Source organism: Nuphar pumila, chromosome 4, assembly GCF_984573655.1.
Source record: "Nuphar pumila chromosome 4, dmNupPumi1.hap1.1, whole genome shotgun sequence".
Taxonomy (NCBI): Eukaryota; Viridiplantae; Streptophyta; class Magnoliopsida; order Nymphaeales; family Nymphaeaceae; genus Nuphar; species Nuphar pumila.
Window position 1 is genome coordinate 87,040,091 of NC_143252.1, and position 6,007 is coordinate 87,046,097.

Here is a 6,007-nt window from a genome sequence, read left to right on the forward strand (position 1 = left end):
AGAATCACAGATAAGCTTTGTGGGTGTCACGAGCTAAATTCCAAGGCCAAATTTCTTGCATTTCAAGCCAAGGAACGCACGTGTTTCTCGCACGTAATCTTCTTACACAACGAAATTTTAACTTAGCATCCTTTCTTTTAAGAAATCCTTTTGACATAGTTGTCGCGTATCCGATAGCCACTTATGTGCATAACTGTTCCATACCGGCTAGCACCTCCAAACAAATGGTCAAACGTATCTTGTCGTTCACACAGGCAAGTATATTATGTCTTAGGCCGAAACGTGCCTATACAACACTATCAACTTAACCAACATTCAACGAAGGTCATAAAAAGCATGGTACATCCCCAAAGCCTTTATCGATGCATGCTAAGTCTTCAAGTATCATTGCGAGCTACCTTTTTTTAATTTCAGTCACCCAAGCCAACAACGCATGGATGCCTTAGTCCTCGCATAGCATGTAGAGGATAGCGAATCCATGGGCACACCTCCAGTATAACCTTACTACCAAAGGGACAAAGTCATTCGACCTCTAGTTTGAAGACCAATTGATGATTGAATACCATAGCGTAGAGCACCACCCAAACTCATTCGCCGACACTTAGGCATTCACTCACCTAGCCTTGAGTCACCGTACTCGGTTGGAATTACCTAATGTGATCCATGGGAGAATTAGCCCTAACCCACACACACCCCCGTGCGTCCAACCGCTACACGTGAGAATCTTGCAAGCTAAGAGGTCATTAACCAAATCTCTAAAGGCAACATCCTTTAATCCGCTCGCATTGCTTAACCAAACAATGCTCCACGTCTGTGCCACCATACAACGATGCACTAACGATGATACCGTTGCCTATCGTGTGCTATGCTACCATCATACATCATTGATCAAGCCAACACATACCGCGTATTCCTACACTCGATGCATTTTTCACTCAGTAGAGCTTCACACTGTGCATATTCCATTCTGAAGGATCGGCCCGAGACATTCTCTGTCACCCAAATCATTATCGTCCTCGACAATGCCGGTGCAGGTAAAAACATAGTCTTCATTGATATATCAGTTTTCTTTTGTACTTATCTTTGGTTTACTCTTTTTCTTCACCGTACTCAACTTGTTATGATTTCCATCCACCATCGCCGCAACCTTTAACATGTCAAGTCTCATTCCTTAATGCACCTTCGATCACTTAGACAATGATCTTTTGCTTTATCAATATCAAGCATACTTTGCTCGTAAGACCCCAATGCAGTCCCATACACCAGCAGGTCGTCCTCGCTCGCACGACAAGCTTGCCATCTTTATGCTCATGGTTGGGGCGCCTTCTCAACCCAACAAGAGCAATTCCATTGCACTTTACACACATCCATGCATCTGCTACCGCACCTGTGCTGCACCACGCTTGTGCACGTGCCACGCCCCTTGCATAGCCCAGTGCCAAACCCAGGCACATGACACACTTCGTGGCATGCACACACCTCTTTCGTACCAGGCAACTTACCAAGTCCTATACCACTGGCACGTTGCAAGGCTCTTCGAGGCTTCGTGTGCAACACTCTAAGCCATCGTCGTCCTCGACAATCTCTTTGCCAACAACCAGGGAGTTCCCTTCGACAACACAACCCATCTGAATATTATGCTCCTTCATCCCATTCAATTCTTTTTTTTTTCTCACAATCACGGGACCCCAACGTAGTCCCAATTCTCAAGCGGGTCTCCCATGCCCACATGACATCTTGCAATCTCAGCTCGCTTCACACGTGTGCCCTCTTTGCACACGACCACTTTTCCCACTCAGGTGCCCCCTTCGCCCTGACTTCACCACTTAACCATGTGGCCCATACACAAACCACCAAAATAAGGTAAAGCCCATTCTAGATGTTCTCCTCACTTGACTTTCCTGTAAGCCCTCATTGCTCATTTGCTGGCTTGGTCACTTCAGATATACTTGACTGCACACCACCTATCCTCCTGTTCGTGGTGCGTGGAGAGTATGCCAGCACGCATGAGCGACAATTAAGGCACACCTTCTCGCGTTGCCCTCAACTCAGAATGACAACTGAGGCAATCCTTCTCGCACTGCCCTCAATCATGAGAGACAACTGAGCTTCTCCTCGCGCTGCCCTCAACACAGAGCGACAATCGAGGTAATCCTCCTCACGCTGTCCTCAACCATGAGCGACAACTAAGCTTCTCCTCGCGCTACCCACAACACCCAAGGCACCCTCGAACCCAAAGGCATGCCTACATTATGGCTTCAACCCGCAGTCATCACAACTTTTGAACACACTAAGTGCTATACCTTAGCATGCCTCTAGCAACTCCAACAACGGTCCACCGCATTCCAGAGCGACTTTCTGTCACGCACAAACCCTGATTCTTAGGGCATTTTCTTGATGGTTGGTGAGCTCGTAACAAGCGAACACTGCCCTATTCAGTGCTGCCTTGACCCAAAGGATTCATCCTCTTTAAACGCACCTTCCGTATGCCACTGTGCCTCGCAAAGCTTTAGAGGTATGAAGGAAAACAACTGATAATGCATTCATTCTTAATATATAAATTCATGCATTTATGCATATTTTATTGGTTTACATTTCATGCTTATGATGTTTTAGGAACAAACAATTCAGGGTTCAAATTTCATGCAATTCAAAGTTAAAATAAGAAAGTTATGGCCATTTTATGGGTTTTGGAGCAAATCCCAATGTAATTCAAACCTGGATCCAGTCCAGAACACATTAATTGGATCTTGGATCCAATTCTAATGTGTTCAGCAAATATTTTTAACCAAATCCATTTCAAAGTTTTAGAAAAATCCATTTTGAAAATGGCACCTAGCAATTATTTTGATTTTAATTTTTTTTTAGAATTTTGTAAAAATTAGGACTTAATTGTAATTATTTTCAAAACCATTATAAATAACCACATTAGGGTTGGCATGAAAGGGTCTTCAGCCCATTTCACACCAACCTCTTCTCCTATTCTTCTTGATCATGCATACATATTTGCATTTTATCCATCTTTATTTATGCATGATCCAGTAAAAAATCGTTTTAAAAACTCATTTTTATCATTAGTTTTGAGAAACCGCATTAGAATAGAAATTATTAGAAAATTGTGTATTTCAAAGCTTGCCTTGTGTTTTTTAGTGTTTTATTTAGTTTAAGAATTTTTAATTAGAGTTTTAATTAGTTTAGAAGAGTTTAAGTAGAAGTTTTAATTAGTTTAGGAAGTTTTGTTTTATAAAACACATTTTTCAAAAGACCTCTTTTTGCAAATTATTGAAAATTATTTGGACTTGTTTTCAAAAATATTTTTTAACCTAATATTTTATTATAAATAGTACATGTTAAGAAGCAAGTGACATTTTTTCCAGTATTGGAAAACACGCCCCTTGCTCTCTCTCTCTCTCTCCCTTGCTCTCTCTCACTTTGCCAATTTCTTTCTCTACCTCTTCTCCTCCTCCTTTTTCTTCCTCTTTTTCTTCTTGCTTTAAACCCTTATTGTCGTCGACAACTTCTTCTTCTTCGTCGGGAAGGCGTGCGTGTATCTGGGATCAACCATCTTCTTCTCTCAACCCATCCGTCGAGAACAGATCGTTCAATTTGTTTCTTCTTCCTCTTTTTCACCATAGTTTAGGTTTTGCATATCATAAAACATAGCATCACATTTAGTTTTAGTTGATCTTCACATCATCTATAAATTTAGTTTAGTTTATTTTAGTTTTATTGCATCTGAAAAATAAAAAGAACAAAAATATGTTTCATTTTGATAGTTTAGCCGTTTTCTGGATTTAGTCATTGAAAAGTCTTGATTTAGGTAGATCGTAGTTTTAATATAGGATTTATATTTTGTTTTCTTGTTTCTTGATTAGTTTTAGATTATTTTAGGATTAGATTCAGTTTAGAATAGTCCACAACAAGTTTTCTTTTATTTGGTTTTTACTTTTAGATCATAGAAATAGGATTTTTTTATTAGCCGATTAGTTCTTGCATCATTTTCTGAAATTTTACTTTGTCGTTAAGTAGATCTGATTTTTTTTTGTCTAAGGATAGTATTAGGTTAGTTTATTTAGTGTTCAATCCATGTTCTTGAAGTTTTTTTTATTTCTTTCATCGTTTTAGTTAATTATTAGATTAAATTAGAAATTGTCAAATAGAATATTTAATATTTCTTTTAATTCAGCCAATAGACTGGCATTAGTTATTTTTATTATTAAATCAGTTAGTGTAAATTCCAATTCCAGAATCATGACTTTTAATGCTTAGTTAGGTATTAGATCGTATTTATGAATTGTCATTTTTTAGAATTAGTTTTAGTCGATTTAATATAGCGTGTAATTCCTGTTTTGGTTATCAGCTATTGACGTCTTTTTTTTTATTATATTATTCCAGCATGTACTCTGGTAGTTAGTTAGAAAATAAGGTTGCATTGTCACTAGCATCTTAATTAATTGTTTAATGGTCTGCCGATTCTTGCTTTTATGTAAGTTATTTACTTAGGTCATTAAATTAGGTAGCTAGTTAGCTTATTTTCTTGAGTTCCAGCTGTGCCTAGTATATTCGTAGACCATGTGTATGCGTGTTAGTTGTTAGATAGTATAGTTTTTATTTGGTCATCTAGTAGTTAGTTATTTTTTTATCTTGCATATAGTTCATACTAGTTTTAATTAATTTGGATTAGCCGATTAGTATAGATTAGTATTAGTCGATTGTTGTGCTAAGTTCTTGTTAATATTTTTTTGTTTTATTTAATTAGATATCATGTTCAGCTGAGTGTGTTCTTGATCATTAGGTTTAGTTAATCTCTTGCTTTCTTGAATTTAGTTAAGCTTAGTTTGTTACATTTGCTTTCTTGAATTATAGTTAGTTAGGTTGTTTTGCTATTTTGTCTTTTAGTGTTAGGTTGTTACATTAGTTTGTTCATAGTTAGTTCTTGTTTTTAGTTTAGTTTAGTTTGATCAAATCTTGTTTTTGCTGAATTCTTTTTAGTCATTAGTAGTAAATTCTTATTTAGATCGATTCATACTGCTTTATTTCTTGTTTTTGTTTCTTGCAGGGAAGCATTTGGACATGTATTGAATCCATTTTTGTGCCCTCGAAGTACCTTATGAGGTCCCCTCAAGCCCTCAGAAGTGCCCTCAGGGCGCCTTCAGAGGGAAAAAGAAAACGTGCATTACCTGTTCCATTGAGGGAACGAAAATTGGGAAGGACAAAGGGAAGCAAATCAATCAAGAAGGGACTAAAAGCCTCAAGCACTGAAGACACTTTTGCTTTTATTTTAGAATAGGATTTATTTTATTCAATTCAATTCATTTGGAGTTGTAATAAGGCACTTTATTATTATTTGTTTAAGCCCTCTGTAGGGGCAACACTCTCTTGTTTATTTAGTTAATTAAACTTTTATTTTTCAAGACAATAAAACGTAGTTTAGATTATGTGTTTGAATACAAAGTATTTTCCGTTTCCTGAGTTTGACCCAGACTCCACCACTTGTGCGAGCTAGCTTTTATATTTTTGGTGTCTAGCTTTCACTTGAGTTTGATTAAAAATATTATTTTAAGAAGCATTTTCATAAATCTCACACCAAATTTTGGCACCGTTGCCAGGGAACGGCGATTAATACGAGTATTCACTTTATTGCCAGTGTTTGTTCAAGTTTTGATAGGTTGCTAGTTTCTTTTCTGTCTTTACTTAGGACTGTTTAGTTTCTTTTTCCCTATTCATTAACTAGGATTGTTTAGTTTCTTTTCTGCATTTAGGTTTAGAACCACATTGTTTGCAAACCATAGATACTAGCTTACCTTTCCTGCACAACCCACCAACTAGGATACCCTTAGAGGTGACTGCGCAAGATTGATATTGTGCTCATAGTTTATTTTTCACATAATATCTGTTGGGTGCAAGTGCATGGTGCTTGTTTACTGCTTTTGAGTTATATTTATTTTACCTGCTTTGTGTTTTGTTGTGGTTTGTCCGCTTTGCATGTTAGGTAGGTAGAAAACCA